This window comes from Lemur catta, chromosome 1 (genome assembly GCF_020740605.2).
Source record: "Lemur catta isolate mLemCat1 chromosome 1, mLemCat1.pri, whole genome shotgun sequence".
Classification (NCBI taxonomy): domain Eukaryota; kingdom Metazoa; phylum Chordata; class Mammalia; order Primates; family Lemuridae; genus Lemur; species Lemur catta.
In genome coordinates, this window is record NC_059128.1 from 204,813,434 (window position 1) to 204,831,399 (window position 17,966).

Here is a 17,966-nt window from a genome sequence, read left to right on the forward strand (position 1 = left end):
GTTGAATTATGACTGAAAATGATCAAAGCAATGGGATTTTGGCTGTGTGCGTTGGCTCTCACCTACAATCCTAGCACTTTGGGAGGCCAAAGCAGGAGGATCACTTGAGGCCAAGAGCTCAATATCTGCCCGAGCAACATAGTGAGGCCCCATCTCTACAAAAAATAAAAAAATTAGTTGGCATGGTGGCACATGCCTGTAGTCCCAACTATTCATGAGATTGAGGTAGGAGGATCATTTGAGCTGAGGAGCTTGAGGTTGCAGTGAGCTATGATGACAACACTGCACTCAAGCCTCAGTAACAGAGAGAAGCCCGTTTCAAAAAAAAAAAAATCAATGAGATTTTCATAACTTTTCATTTTTACTATCTTCACTCCTTTCACCCTATAGAAAATAAAGAGAAGAGGGTGTAGGACAAATAAAAGAAAGAACCCTAAACCCATCATTAAGAACATTTTCAAAATAGTCACACAGAACCTTAACATGCTACAGTTCAAATGAGAGGACTCCTCTGTGGCACAGACCCACTTATCATTGATAGGAGGAATTGGGGGTGAGGGAGGCCATGAAGCCTAGCAGGTATTACCCGCTGCACAGGCAGGTGCGGAGGAGGGAAAGCAGCAGAAGCACAGACAAGCTGAGTTAAGACCAGAGTCTTGAGCTCACCAAACACAAGAATCACCAAGCTGCAAACTCTAAGCCCCCAGCACGTAATCCTCAGCCTTCTTCACTAGGTTGCTGTAAGATCCAAGAAAACAACTTCTGTGAAAGCACTTCCTGGACTGTGAATGACACTATAATGTTAAAGGTAATGAGGAGCCATTAGGAGGTGACTCCTAGTGACCTCCAGCCTCAACAAGGACTCCAAAAGGACTCTGTACAAAAGACATAGGTATACTAGTTAATTTTTAAAATAGAGAAGAGGGATTCAAGCCCCATAATTTACTTATAATCATATAAAAAATCATTATTTAGAAAAAAAATTTAGTTTTTAACACTAATAAGACATTTTCTTCTAAAGCAATCTTCTCCAAGAATTACAAATAAGTTTAGTTGCTATTATTTATTCTATTTGTAAGACAGAAAAACTTAAATGAAGCAAGACTAAATGAGACAAATAGGCATTTCTACACAAAGCCTCAGGATGTCACCTGCCAGGAAAAAGACTGGTCTATCAAGGAACACGCACACTTTTTCCACCAGAAAGTATCTATTCCTTTTTGAAGATGCTAGCTAAATATGAACTCTGTCCTCTCCCATAATCTGCCCTTCCAATAAATACTAACAGTATTAACTTGGAAAGCTCAACCCCACTCTGTCACCACACCCTTAGCTCCATCTTCTAGGAGATCTAGAAAGACGAGGATCATGAAGTTGACAGTTGTCAGTCAGTTTTCTAAAACTGCGGTCCCCAACCCCCAGGCCGCAGTGGAGTCCTGGTCTGTGGCCTCTTAGGAAAACAAGGCGGGACATGCGCATCACAGCCTGAGCTCTGCCTCCCATCATGCCGCGCCCCCCCCCACACACACACACACACTTCTCCCCACATCCGTGGAAAAATTGTCTTCCATGAAACCGGTCCCTGGTGCCAAAAAGGTTGCGGTCCACTGCTCTAAAAACACACCAAACACACACACCACCCACACACACACACACCACCCACACACACAGTGTGTGTGAATACTTATATACCATCCTGACCCTGAACTTGCTGGCTAAACTTCATGGACTTAGATGGAATGAATAAAAGCTTCTCTAAGTTCATAGTTGTCAATCAGGCAGCCCAAGAGTAATACCAGGACCCCGAGTTCAGACATTTACTCAAAACAACAAATTCGAAATCATCTCAGAACAGTGAAAGAGTAGACAGAAATGACTACACACATTTTTCAAAAGTGAAGTAAAGGAGTGAAAGGTGTGTGTGACTGCAAAACGGAGGAGCAAGATGAAGCTCCACTGTCAGCATCACTTTTCTGCCCAGCAGGACTGTCATTTGAGAAGCAGAGGGTAATAGAAGGCATCAGTAACACTGTGATGCCTGGAAACTTTTCGAATTCAGCATCCGAAAGACCTAGTGGCTCTAGAAGGTGGCTCTACATACCAAGAAAGATTTAGATTCCATCTGAAAAAGTACCTCAAAACAGAAAGCAATTAACACCTTGGTTACCAAAGCTTAACAAGGAAAGATGTAAATTCTGTAAACTCTTGAAATATATATTCTTCCAGAGCAGAACTAATTAAACAGCATAGGACGACAGATTTTTAGAAAATGTTTTACAGATCTAGACCCTTATTCCAAATCACAAGGTCTTATACCCTTATATTGAAAGTGTCGAGAAGGTTACTATTGAGGCAGTCTTACATATTTGAATGCTAATAAGTGTTGCAGCTCAGAGAATGATACTCCAAAATGAATGTCTCAGAAGCAGCCACAGAAGCCAAAGTTTTCCTCTGAACTCCTATCCTCCTGTCTCTGGCCCTTCATTCTCCCCTCAGTCTAGCCGTAGAAACTAGAATCCCTCTTCTGAAGGCAGGTCATAGAAATCAGAACTCCTTTTCCCCCAAAGCCAACCACAAAACTGGAAAATATTACGCTATCTTTCCTCTCGCCTTTCTCTGTAAAAACTGGCCATAAAGAAATTATCTGACCCACTTTGTTTGATTGTAGGTCAAAATATCTTCATTCCAGAGAGGGTCCTGCCCCATACCCAGAAGGAAGAAATGCGTACTCAGAGAGACCAAGAAGAATCTAGACAGACTGGCCTGGCTGGGCTTCCTTATCCAGTCTGTTAGCATTAGATCAGATTCTTTCTGCCCAATCATATTTCTACACAGGTGTCCATACATTGTTAAACCTAAGTATAAAAATGGACAGTCTCTGCTGGATCTTTGGGTCTTCATTCTGAAGGCTCCCATCTCATATAAAACTATGATCAAACAAATTTGTGTGCATTTTCATCTATGAATCTACCTTTTGTCAGTGATTTTAAGTGAAACTTCAGGAAGTAAAGGGGAAGCTTTACCCAATGGAGAAATGTTAAAATGCAATTTTCCTTTCCCACATTTTCTTTTTCATTACTTGTACTCATATGCATACACACTTTTGGTTTGTTTACTTCAATATAGGCTCCTGATTAAATCTGTTAAATATAATAAGCTTGTGTGTTACATCCCTGAACCAAGCACACCATCCTTCCATCCTTCCACAAAGCTACATTCCTGCCCATGTTGTGGTAAATCAGTTTCAAGTCTGTCACCATGGATGGTTATGAGATTGTAAAAGTTGCTGACACTGTTACCAAAAACTCAGCACTTGTCCATGAGGGCGAATCAGAAGAATGAGAACAAGTGTTGTGGGGAAGAGGAAAGAGAATTTTTATTACTTTGCCAGCAAAGGAGGAAAAATGGCAGACCTTCTCATCTCAAAATCCAAATTTCCTCCACATAAACAGAAATACAGAGCTTTTAATGGGAAGCCCCTCAGTTCTAGGCTATTGTGGCTGACTATTCTAATCCCCCCATCTCTGCCAAAGACAAAGCCTGTGACCTCCACCAGCTGCCTACCTGGGGGGCTGGCACAGCCTGGGATGGAGTTATCTCTTTTACCAAAGGACTTAATCCACCTCAGGGATGCAGGCCAGGCTGCAGTTCCCAAAAAGAGTAGGGGAAGTTTTATAGAAACAGAAAATCTTTTTTTTTTTCCCTTTAGGCCCTTCCCCCTGTTTCATCCCACCAGGACAAAATCACTTTTGTCAGACCCAGACAAAACAGGGCTGCGAAGGCCTGAAAAAGAAGAGGCTCATGCTTACATAGCTGAGACAAGAACCGTCTCCAAGAACTTACTAAAAACCCATTCTAGTCCTTCACACACCTTCTGCTTTGATAAAGTTTATCACTAGACATTCTGTAGGACTGCAGTAATTCAAATAAGATGTTCTCAGAACACTTGCCAGTAACAGCATCTCCACCAATGAACTGACAACTCTGGCTTTGAGCCTTTGGAAGCAATGGCCTTTGTTTCTGAGCAGCTTATGTAAATCTCTTTTTTTGCTAATAAAATCTCCTCTTACCCTTCTCTCACCAAATGCACTGATGGCTTGCCATTTCATCCATTCCAGATAATAATCCTTATTTCTATTTCCAAGTGAACCCTGATGTCTTTTTTTAGGTTGACAAGATGATGGAAATATTCCCACAGACATCAACAATATAAAGTTTCTTTAAAGTAGAGGGTATGAAAACTTCAAAGATGGCAACAGAAGCAGGTGTAAGGGAGCAAAAAATGGCTTCCCTCTACCCTTCTAGGTTCTTTGTGGGCTACAAATTAAGTTGGCCTAAGGCAGATTAACAGAAGGAAAAAAACATTTTAATTATATACGTACACATGGGAGTCCCACAAAATAAGAGACTCCAAGAAAGGTCAGATGATTGAAGCTCATATAGCACCTGAGCTACAGAAAAGAACAGGCACTTGCAGCTTCTGGGTGGTGACACAAGTTATGGGAGGGTGACTGTAAAGTAAATAAAGGTTGTCTTCTTATGCAGATAAAAACTTTCTCAGGTAAAAAAGTTGTCTCTGAGCAGCTCTCAGAAGAACAAGTGATAGTCTATGACAAAGTCTAGGCTGGTATCCCCTCCAGTCTCCCCTCCTGTGATCCAAGTTGATCTTCCCTGGTTGATAAGATTCCTGGGGAGGGGACTGATGACAATTCAGTTCCTCTTGGAGGGTCTATCTTTAGGCAGATAGGGGAAGTTCAGAGAAAGCTCCTCCCTGCATTTGCTATTCCCCAGGTGCCCTCAGTTTAAAGTAATTAACATACCAAAGCAGCATATTTTGGGGTATTGCTCAGGATGCTAATGGTATAGAAGATCTTGGATGATTTCCTAAAGATAAGTCTCTTAGGCAGGGTTACAACCTCAAAAGGCAATGGGGCCATGAAGGTAAACTGAATGAGTTAAGTAAGCTGGTTAAGAAAATAGGTAAGAGAGCGGATCTTAAACTTGCTTCCCACCTAAAAGCAGAGCCTGTTACAGGGGCTTCACTGCAGGCAGTTTATTGTAAAAGGTGTTACCAAGGAATGAGAGTGAGGGACCAAAAGAGTAAAAAGGAGGAGGAGAGAAATTCAGTTCAAGGGCGAATATAGATCTGGTTACTGCTATGGAAAATTTCAGCTCTGTTCCACTGGGGGTTCTCTGAGGAGCTATGAAAAATGCACCTTGGAATCATCCATCTGAGACATGAAAGTAGGGAGTATTTATTAACTGGCTCTTGATCCTCATTACTCAAGAGTTATTTCATAGGACATTAACATCTCATACTTTGCACTTGCATCAGGAAGGCTGCTGGATTCCTACATGCGTCCCATCCTGCAGAGGCAGAGAAGCTGGGACTTAAAGCAAGATTTACAAAGTGAGGCAGCAGTTCAATTAGGAAAGTAGCTCAAGGGGAGTCCAATCCAGGCGGCACTGTTGCAGAGTGGAAGAGAGCTCATGTTCCATCCAAAGAGTGTAGCCACAGCTCACTTCATCAGATCTATACACAAATGTTGGCCAATACAGCCAGAAATCCAAATTTTTATGTTAAATCCCTTGACCTGATCTCCTGGTAATGAATTCTAATTGTTCTGAAACACCATAGGGCCAGACAAAACGCATCTGCCAGCTACATTCAGCCCTAGGCTGATGTTTTGTTATCTCTCCCAGTTGAATTTAAATTTTAGGCAATGAGAAACCAATAAAAGTTTTTAAGCAAAAGAATGTCATGACGAAATTTTACTTGGAAATACTCTCCTTTTTCGAGTTTGTCCACTTACAAATGCTTTGTTTGTACTCATGAACCCATCAACCCATGAATTTTGAAAGTGGCAACCACATACACTAGTACAGTTATGAGACAGCATACAAATCTCTCTTTAAATCTAGCACAGGCCAGAGTTTCCTAACTGGTAGTGACTTTGCAAAGTCCTTGAGCCCAGAGATGAATTCCCTGTTTTCCTCTCCAGCTACCAAGTGATAAAATGATGATCATACACAAAGAAACATTAAGCTGCTCATTCTCTTTCCTCGGTCCACTAAGAAGGACTTGGTAAGGACATGTTGAGGAAACGTATAATGGCATTAGACAAAAGTCATTCTGAGTGCCCATCTGCAGAACACAGTGAACATTTCCTGAGGCCCTTCCGGATAACCCAAACCCCATGGCTGGATGCTGTCCTGTCAGCTGTCTGAGAGAATTCCTACCTACAGAACAGAATTCATCAGTCCTCCTACACAGGTGGAGGAAGGGAAGAGAGAAAGAACAGTATCTTACTCAGCAAATGAAAATCCCCCAGGCTGCTGACTAAATGAGCCACTGGTACTAGAGGAAAGGGAAACCAAACACAAAAATAAGGCACATTTCTCACTCCCAGAAAAGGCCTCGTTCTTACAGTTTTATGCATCTAAAACAAAATACATAACTAAGGTGTTACTGCTTGCCTTTTAAAATATGATTCTGATACAGCCGTGAACTCTTCAAATTTGGTAATCTGTTTCAATCCTCAAGAGTGTATTTTTAAGCTGTATCCTGGGTGAATAAATTTGTAGCTAGTGTAACACAAGGAAGAATTCAGCAAATCTGAGAGAAAGGTGAGAAAATACAGTTACATAAGAAAAACTCTAATTGATATTAAAAGTAGAGGGCTTAGAAATTTTTCTCCAATAAAACATAAAAATTGTATATTTATAAATACTTAGAAAAAGATTTGGAAGGATTCACATTATGCTAATAATACTGGTTACCTCTGGGAAGGGAAAAATGGGATTGGGGAAATAGGGAGCTTATGGAGCGTTTTTCCCTTTTCGTAAGTGTTCGAATATTTGACAGTGAAAATGTGTGCATGTTTACTCATGTGATTAAACATAAATTTATCCAATGGAAAAAATGAACTTCCTCGCTCTGAGCAAATTCCTTCAGATCATGTAAATATACTCTGAAATAGCCAATCCAGTTGTGATTTCAGTGCTCTGTTCTACAATGTATTTGCAAAGACATGAAGTGACTGGATAGATTAATAATTAGCCCAAAGATCAGGAATTTTCCCAGTGTTGACCACAATGAAGTGGTAGTTTGAGGGCAGAAAATCCCAAATCACTAAATGGACAAAGTCCTGAGTCCTGTTCCTTTGTGCACTCAAAGCCCATTCCATATCTGGGTAAGTGGATGGCAGCTTCCACTACGAAAAAGTCCAGACTGGATGCTGAAAGCAGAGTGCAGCACCACCTCACTGAATACAAAGCAAAGGAACCTCACCTTCCTTCGATGCATTATTTCGTATTACTACCCTATTCTTCTGACTTCATGAAAAACTGTACCACTTCATTTAAAATTTCAAAGTCTTAAGTGGAAAGGAAATTTTCCAATTAGTATTAAGTGGGACAGTGTGAATAAAGTGCTTATTAGAAGATCACCTGATATATAGTTAGGACCTTACCAGTGTTTGTTAAGTAAACTATATTGGCTAAGAACTAATTGTACTTAAAATAGAACAAAGCATTGGCTCAAGTGGTTTGATAATTTACTGGATTACAAGTTCCATCTTTCTGCTTGCTCTAGCCCCTTATGAGCAAAACTGTCCCTTCCAAGGAGGCAACCCAGTAAAAACCAGATGACACACTAGATAGCCAATGCAGTCACAGCTATTTTGATCCAGTGGTCAAGACTTGCCTACATATTAGAATCCCCTAAGGAGCTTTTGAAAAATCCCTGGAAACTTAGACATATCTTAGAGTTATTAAATCAAGATCTCTTGGGGTCTGCCATGGCGTAAGTTGTTTTGTTTTCTTTTGTTTTCAACTTCTCAGGTGATTCCACTATGCTACTAAGTTTGAGAACAATGCTCAAAGTTTAATATGCCTATGAATCACCTGGGGATCTTGAATAAAGATAAGTTCTAATTCTGTAAGGTCTTGATGGGGCCTGGGATGCTGCATTTCAAACAAGCTCCCAGGTGATGTAGCAAGTGTTTGGTTTCTGGAGTCTGTATATAAGTGTCTGTGGAGATATATATAAAAACATTTGCTGCAGTATTGCTTGTAATGAGAAAATATCAAAAACCACCTAAATATCCATCAACAGAAGATGAATTATTATGGTAGATCAGACAATGGAACATTATATACCTTAAAGTAAATTATGACTACATGTATTATCATAGGTAAATCTCATAAACAATGTTGAGTAAAAAGAAGTCGAGAGATATTTGCACATTGTGATGCCATTTATATTTTGAAAGCAAAATAACAATACTATGTATTGTTTATAGTTACATATGGTATTAATATAACAATATACAGGGAAATAATAAACACTAAACTCAAGATTGTGTGGTTATCTGGGGAGGGAGAAAAGAGATTGGAATTGCGGAAAGATGCACAGTGGGCCTTAGCCAAATCTGTAATATTTTGTTTCTTTCAAAAATAGAATACGGGTACTCGCTTTGGCAGCACATATACTAAAATTGGAACGATACAGAGAAGATTAGCATGTCCCCTGCGCAAGGATGACACGTTAGAAAAATATTTTAAAAAATAAAAATAAAAATAGAATATGGGATTAGAAACTTGACTTTGATAGGATCAAGATGGCTAACTAGACACAGATAGTATGTGTCTCGTCCACAGAGAAGAAACAGAATAATAAGTTGATTCTCCTATTTCAATCAGATCGCCTAGGAGAGAACGCTAGGATTCACCAGGGAAGAACCAAAAGTGGGTAAGGAGAGGGTTCAGGGTAACTTGTCCAGCTAGAGGCTGGCTAAGAGCTGGGAGAAGCTCCTGGATGTGGTGAAACAGTAAGAGAGAAGCCTCCAGGGCTCCACTCTCTGAGATGAGCTTTTATGATCTTGGCTACAGGGGAACACTCCAACCCATGCAGGTCTCTGGCCTAACACAAGGAGTTGCTTGGAGAGTGTACAGAGACATTGCTCCAGAAAGGAACTCATGTGGAATTCCATAGGCATTCAAGCCTAGAGCAGCTTGAGCTGAGCACCATTCTGAAAACATAGATACTAGGGAATGCAGGCATGCCTGAAACCACTGCAGGGTCTAGGGAGAGCTAGAGAAGTCCAGGCTTTCCTACATATCCCTGGGAAGGCTCCCACACAACCCTGTGGGCTGCTTTTGAGACCGCGATGTGGGTAGACAGCATTTTCCACAGTTTCTTGCCCACATTGACTGCCTAGACACCCGAGCCTTTCTGGTTGCAGCTCCAAGGTGCCATTTTGAGGATTTGACATGGGGCTGTGCCCCAGTCTCAGGCTGGGTTTGGGTTTGATGCAGCTGCAGCCTCCACCTGGCTGGGGAGGGGCAGAGAAACCAGGCTTTCCAGCACATATCTGGGGCAGTGCCAGATGCTATAGGACCAAGGCTCAAGCAAACTGCACTCCCTACAGTTTCCTGCCAGCACAGGCTGCCTAAGAAGGACCCCACCTTCTCTTATCTCAGGCCCAGGGCACCATTTTGGAAGTTTGAAGCTGGGCAGCACCCAGGTTTATGCAGCCCCACCCAGCTGAGGAGGTACAGGGAAGCCCAAGCTCTTCTACACACACTTAGAACAATCCCCACCATCCTGCTACAAGCTGCAGTGAGACCAAGATGCAAGTGGATGGCACTCCACCCAGCATCCTGCCCATGCCGTTTGCCTAAAAGAGACCCCACCCTCTCAGGTCACTGGCCCAGGGGATCATTTGGGGAGTTTAAAGCTGGACAGCCTGGGAAGGACATGGAGATGGAGACCTTCCTCCTCCAACCACCTAACACTGTGGACATAGCTGCCTTTGCTCCCAAGCATGAGATTTTGGTGTGGGTGAGCTTTGGGATGGCCATTTCTAGACTTGCAGGGAAGGTACACCTCCAGTAGTACTCTGTTCACTATGCCTGGGTTCTTCACAGAGGATGTGGCTCATTTACCTCCCATCACAGACAGGCAGTGTTTTTGCAGTTGTCCCAACCTGGGAATCTTAGTTCCTATGTGTCTATATTGCTGGACAGCCAGCCAATGCCCCTAACACTCAATCAGACCACAGCAGCCTTGGGGTACCAGTGAGTCCCAGGGGAACTGTAGGTCCCCTGGTGCTAGAGTATTAAGGGCAGGACACTTCCAGCTGAAAGAAGGGTACAAGCAGGATAGAGGGCCCCTTAAGACAAAGGGGACCAGGGCACCACCTCCCCACCACTTGAGGCCTTTTCCTCCTTCTCCCCTGCCCCACCTACTAGTGCTGAGGCAGCCATGGCTGTTTCTACTTGGGACCAGCAAGGGTTCCACAGGGGATCATTAAGTCAGGGCACTTGTGAGTGGCTGACCCCCCACAATTGACAGAGCACCTATCATACCCAGGATTCCACAGAGTTTGGGGCTCACTCCTTTCCATCTAAAAAGCTGTAGCAAGTGCTTTTGTGTCCCCCAAAGACAAAAGTTAACACCTCCTCCAAGGGAGGGCAAGGCTAGCAGTACTCTCCCCAAGCTGCCTGTCTCATCTGGGAGGAGCCTACCCTACCTGGAGGCAAGTCCTTGGCACAGCCACACCTCCCCTACTGGAGCATTTCGGCCACATCCCACAACCAGTCTGGTAGCACTGCACACAATGGGTTCAGCTGTCTCCACCACCTCTGCTGAAACTGGTCAGGATGAGAGCTAGGAACCTAGGCACCTTTGTGCACATGGAGGACAGAGACCACTGTCACTGCCAAGAGAGGAAGACGTGAGGGGCTTGTGCATCCCATAACTGCCTGCCACTACTAATCTTATCTGGCTCCCAGCATATCCATCCTTCTCCTGCTTCAACATTTTTCCAAAACAGGAAATCATTCCACCCCTCATTACCACAGCAAGTACCTGAACTCAAGGAGGCTTGAGGGCAAGTTTGCCAGCTTTGTCTCCTTCTGGTTCCCTCAGGACACAAACACACCATCCAGGGGCCTGGGAACTGAAGATTATCTAATTTAGTCCACCAGTGCTGACACCTAAACACTCTCCTAGGGGTCTGAGGTTCAACCAACTCAAATTGCCAGCAACACTATAGTGGATACCTAACCGCACTAGCTGAATGGCAGTGTATCTCTTCCACTTTACAATGAACAGAAGACTTCCCAGCAGAGGAGAAAAGGTGAACTGCAAAGCCATCTGTTCTGAGCTGAGGGAATAAGGTCCAGATGAAAAGGAACCTGCAAAGGATCTCTGTCAATATGAAAAAACAGGCTCTTTTTACACACTCAAAAGATAACACTAGCTCTCCAGCAATGGATTCCAACAAAAAGAAAATTTTTGAACTGTCAAAGATGGAATTCAAAATATGAATTGCGCAAGCAAGCTCAATGGGAATAAGAAAGTTGAAAACCAACACAAAGAAACAAACAAAAAAAAAAAAAATTCAGGACATAAATGAAAATCCACTAAACAGATACATTTTAAAAAAAAGAACTTCTGGAAATGAAAGAGTCATTTAGGAAATTTCAAAATATAGTGGAAAGTCTTAACAGACAAAACCAAGCAAAAGACAGAATTTCAGAGCTTGAAGACAAGGTTTTCAATTAACCCAGTCAGTTAAAAATAAAGAAAAAGAATCAAGAGAAGTGAAGAAAGTCTCCAAAACATATGGGATTATGTAAAATGCCCAAAAAATATGGGATTATGTAAAAGAATTATAGTTTCCCCAAGGGAGAAGAAGAAAAACCTAAAATCATAGAAAGCCTAGTTGAGGGAATAATGGACTAAAACTTCCCTGGTCTTGTTAGAGAGGTGGACATCCAGGTACAAGAAGGTCAACAAATGCCTGGAAGATCTATTGCAAATAGTACATCACCAAGGCACATAGTCATTAGTCTGGCCAAAGTAAAAGTGAAGAAGAAAATCCTACAGGCTTTGAGAAAAAAGCAAAAAGTAACTTACAAATGAAAACCCATCGGACTAACAGTAAAATTCTCAACAGAAACCTCAAAAGACAGAAGGGATTGAGGTCCCATCTTTACAGAATAATTGTCAGCCAAGAATTTTATATCCTGAAAAACTAGGTGTCATAAATGAAGGAGAAATAGAATCTTTCACAGACAAGCAAACACCAAGAGAATTTATCACCACTAGACCTGCCTACAAGAAATCCTCAAAAGTGCTCTAAGCACCAAAAAGAATAGTCAATACTTACCAGTGTAAACATATTTGAAAGTAAGAACTCATAACTCTTATAAAAAAGTAATGCAAGGGAGAATACAAAGCAACTAGGTAACAATCAACATGATGACTAGAACCGTATCTTACTCATCAATATTAACATTAAATGTAAATGGTCTAAATGCCCCATTTAAAAGATACAGATTGATGGACAGGATTAAAAAAACACAACCAAAATATCTGCTGTCACCAAGAAACCCATTTAACTCAAAAAGAGTCACACAGTCTCAAGGTAAAGGGTGGAAAAAAATATTCCATACAAATGGAAACTAAAAGCAGGAGTAGCTATTGTTATGTCAGATAAAACAGACTTTAAATCAACACCAGTAAAATAAAAAACATAAATAGTGTCATTAAATAACGATAAAGGGATCAATTCAACAAGAAGATATAAAAATGCTAAACATATATGCACCTAATACCAGAGCTCCCTGACTCATGAAACAAATACTACCAAATCTAAGAACTCAATTAAACAGCTACTTAATAATAGTGGGGGATTTCAACATTCTACTAACAGAACTAGGCAAATCATTGAGGCAGAAAAGAAACAAAGAAACACTGGACTTAAATGGGACTGTAGAACAATGGACCTAACAAACATTTACAGAACATTTTACCAAAGAACTACAAAATATACATTCTTCTCATTAGCACAAGGAACATTTCCAAGATACACCATATTTTAGGCCACAAAAAAAATCTCAGCAAATTTTTAAAATATCAAAATCATGCCATGTATCTTCTCAGACCACAGTGGCATAAAACTAGAAATCAATTCCAAGAAGAACTCTCAGAACTATACAAATACTTGGAAATTAAACAAGTTGCTGCTGAACAGCCTTTTGGTCAATGACAAAATCAAGATAAAAATTTTAAAAAATTAATTGAATGACAATGGTGACACAAGCTACCTAAATCTCTGGGGTACAGCAAAAACAGTGTGTGGGGGGGGGGGTAAGTACATGCCACTAAATGCCTACACCAAAAAGACAGGAAAATCACAAATTCACAACCTAATGTCACTCCTCATAGAACTAGAAAAACAAGAACAATTTTTAGCAAGAGAAAAGAACTAACAAAGATCAGAGCAGAACTAAATTAATACCAAAAAAATAATACAAAGGATCAATGAAACGAAAATTTGGTTCTTTGAAAAGATAAACAAAATTGACAAACTACTGGCTAGACTAACCAAGAAAAGAAGAGAGAGAATTCAAATAAGCTCAATCAGAAATGAGAAAGAAGACACTACAACTGATACCACAGAAATAATAAATATCATCTGAGACTACTATGAATACCTTTATGCACATAAACTAGAAAATCTAGAAGGAAATGGGTAAATTTTTTAAAATGCACAGCCTTTCAAGCTTGAATCAGGAAGAAATAGAAATCCTGAACAGACCAATAATGAGTAGCAAGATTGAATCAGTAATAAAAAATCTCCCAACACCAAAAAGTCTAGGATCAGACAGATTCACAGCTGAGTTCCACAAAGAAAAACTGGTATTTATCCTGTTGAAACTGTTCCATAACATAAAGAAGCAGGATATCCTCCCTAACTCATTCTGTGAAGCCAGTATCATGCTGATACCAAAGCCAGAAAAGGATACAACAAAAAAAGAAAACTACAAAATAATATCCCTCATGAACATAGATGCAAAAACCCTCAAGAAAATACTAGCAGAAAGAATCCAACAGCACAATAAATAAATAATCATGATCATGTGGTTTTCATCCCAGGGATCCAAGGATGGTTCAATATATGCAAATCAATAAATGTGATTCACCACATAAACAGAAGCAAAAACAAAAACCATTTGATCCTCTCAATAAAAACAGAAAAAAAATTCATAAAATCCACACCTTCAGGATAAAAACTCTTAACAAACCAGGCACAGAAGAATTATATCTCAAAATAATGAAAGCCATATATGGCAAATCCACAGCCAACATCATCCTAAATGGGATAAAGCAGAAATCATTCCCCGTAAGGACTGGAATAAGACAAGGATGTACACTTTCACTACTTCTGTTCAACACAGTACTGGAAGTCCTAACCAGAGCAATCAGGTAACAGAAAGAAATAAAGGGCATCCAAATCAGAAAAGAGGATTTCAAACTATCCCTCTTTGCCAATGATATTATCTTATATCTGAAAATCCTAAACACTCCTCCAAAAGATTCCTAAAAATAATAAATAAATTCAATAAAGACTCAGATTACAAAATTAATGTACACAAATCAGTAGCATTTCTATATGCTAATAACAACCAAGCTGAGAATCAAATCAAGAACTCAATGCAATTTATAATAGCTGCAAAAAAAATAAAATACCTAGGAATATACTTAACTAGGAATATGAAATATCTCTACAAGGAAAACTTCAAAACACTGATGAAAGAAATCATTGATGACACCAACAAATGGAAAACATCCTATACTCATGGATTGGAAGAATCAATATTGTTAAAATGTTGATTTGGTCCAAAGTGATTTACAGGTTCAGTGCAATCCCCATCAAACCACCAACATCATTTTTCACAGAATTACAAAATAAAATGCAGAGAGAAAGGAATGCTTATACACACTGTTGGTGGGACTACAAATTAGTACAACCTCTATGGAAAACAGTATGGAGATTCCTCAAAGAACTAAAAGTAGACCTCCCATTTGATACTGGGGCAATCTCACTCCTGGGTATTTACCCAAAGGAAAAGAAGTCTTTTTATCAAAAAGACAGCTGCACTTGAATTTTTATTGCAGCACAATTCAAATTGCAAAGATGTGGAATCAATCCAAGTGCCCATCAATTCATGAATGGATTAACAAAATGTGGTATATGTATACCACGGAATACTACAGAACGATGACTTAAGGTCTTTTGCAACAATTTGGACAAAACTGGAGACCATTATCCTAAGTGAATTATCTAAAGAATGGAAAAAAAAAACAAACACCACATGTACTCACTATTAAACTGTAACTAACCAATGAGCACATATGTGAATAGAGGGAAATAAAACCCAGTGGAAATCAAGGACGGAGAAGGGAGGAAGGGGATGGGCAAAAACCCACCTAATGCATACAATGAACACTATCTGGGTGATGGGCACATTTATAACCCTGACTCAAGCATAACAAAATTGATGCGTGTAACCAAAAACATTTGTACCACTGTAATGTTTTGAAATTTTAAAAAATTCTAAATTTCATAAGGAATCAAAAAAGAGCCAAATAGCCAAAGCCTAAGCAAATAAAAAAATCTGGAGGCATCACATTACCTGGCTTCAAATTATACTGCAAGTCTATTGTAATCAAAACAGCATGGTACTGGTATAAAAGTAGACACATAGATCAATGGAACAGAATAGAAAACCCAAATATCAAACCATACACCTACAGCCAAGTGATCTTTGATAATTCAGACAAAAAGATACACTGGGGAAGGAATGCCCTATCCAATAAATGGTTCTGGGAAAATTGGAGAGCCACCTGCAGAAGAATGAAACTTGATCCCTACCTCTCACTACACACAAAAATTAACTCAAAATGCATTAAGGACTTAAATGTAAGATCTGACACCATAAAAATTCTAGAAGAAAGCTTAGGAAAAACTCTTCTGGACATCGGGCTAGGCAAAGAAGTTATGATTAAGACCCCAAAAGCAAATACATCAAAAACAAAAATAAATAAAAGGTACTTAATTAAGCTAAAAAGCTTCTGCAAAAGAAATAACCAACAGATTATATAGACAACCCATAACATAGGAGAAAGTATTCACAAACTATACATACAACAAAGGACTAATATCCAGAATCTATGAGGAACTCAAAAAAGTCAGCAAGAAAAAAATAAATAACCCCATTAAAAAGTGGGCAAAAAACATGAACAGACATTTTTTAAAAGAGGACATACAAGTGGCCAACAAACACATGAAAAAACACTCATCATCACTAATCATTAGGGAAATACAAATTAAAACCACAATGAGATACCACCTTATCCCTGACTGAATGGCCATTATGAATAAATCAAAAAATAATAAATGTTGGCACAGATGCAACAAAAAGGAAATGTTTATACACTGTTGGTGGGAATGTAAATTAGTACAACCTCTGTGGAAAGCATTATGAAGATTCCTCTAAGAACAAAAAGATGGCCTACTATTCAATCCAGCAATCCCACTACTGGGTGCCCAAAAGAAAAGAAGTCATTATATTAAAAAAAAAAAAAAAAAAAATACACATGTATGTTTATCATAGTACAAGTCACAAATGCAAAGATATGGAATCAACCTAAATGCTTATCAACTAATGAGTGTATAAAGAAAATGTAGTGTGTATATATATATATATATATGTGTGTGTGTATATATATATATATATATATATGTCATAGGATAGTACTCAGCCATAGAAAAGAATAAAATAACATTTTTTGCAGCAACTTGGTTGGAACTGGTAGCCATTATCACCATTATCTTAAGTGAGATATCTCAGGAATGGAAAAGCAAATATCACATGTATTTACTTATATGTGGGAGCTAAGCTATGGGTACACATGTTCATACAGAGTGGTATAATAGCCTTTGGAGATTCAGAATGGGGGGAGGGTGAGAGGGGGATGAGGGATCAAAAATTACCTATCAGATACAATGTATTCAGGTGACGGCTACACTAAAAGCCCTGAATTAGCCACCATGTGTTACATCCTATTCATCAATAAACCACTTTTATCTTCTAAATCTATTAAAATTAAAACAAACAAACAAAAACAGAATATGGTTAAAATAGAATAAAATACAGCAAAATTTTAAGATTTGATCATGCTAGGGAGCTCAGTGGTGAATACATGTGTGCTGATTTGGTTATCCTTTATGCTTTTAAAGGAAAACAAAAATATTTCACCCAAAAATATATTTCTTCTACATATTTTGAGCTGGCTATTCAGAAAGCCTGCAAACACAAGAATAGCCCTGCAGAGAGAGCTGTCTTTTGTAAGATTTGCATCTGTAGAGGAAATAAAGTAAAGTAAACAACAGATGCAAACAGGCCCTCTCCGAAGCCCTACTTGTCCATATCTGGGAAAGGTTAACTGAGTGTCTGACATCTTTAAAGATGTGACAGAGAAACATTTACCACGGGCTCTCACCTATTTTTTCTGATGGCTGCTACCTGTGAGGTTTCATGTGCATAACAAGACCACCTTTGTCCCATGCTTTCCTCTTCCTTCCCTCCCACAACATGTCTTGTCACCATAATCTATCTTGCCATGCTCCAAGCCCCTGTTCTTTCTGCAAACTCAAGGCAGTATAGAAGTGTCAACTATCTGAACAATTTCTTGGAATTTTTCATATTTTTATGACTTCCATGCCCTTAGATATGTTAATAAATTTGTTTGTAAAAAATTATAATTTTTTTCCAGTTAATCTGTCATCCCACTGTTTTATAGACTCAGATTATTGAACGTTCAGGGGAAAAATTCAACCTTCCCTATGGTTTTGGCACTGTGATCAGAATAACAAATCACTGTTTATTCCAGAGCCGAGGGATGAAATCTTGGAACAATGGACAAAAAGCTGGCAAAGAAACATAAGAATTTTTTACCAAGTCATTTCTCCCAGATCTCTGCCTGTGGCACCGGTAGAATGAGGGAGGTGAGGAAAGAATATAAGTTCCTCAACACTGGCTTTTTTTAATTTATATTTATAAATATTATATAGAAATATCTATCTACTTTTACAAAAGCCTACAGC

At 39.5% G+C, this 17,966-nt stretch overlaps 1 non-coding gene across 1 annotated transcript; it reads left to right on the forward strand.

The window, feature by feature from the left end:
- Positions 1-8,468: 8,468 nt before the first annotated feature.
- Positions 8,469-8,573, forward strand: LOC123631136. The gene has a single exon (XR_006733009.1). It is a non-coding gene; the product is annotated as a U6 spliceosomal RNA (small nuclear RNA).
- The last annotated feature ends 9,393 nt before the right edge of the window (positions 8,574-17,966 follow it).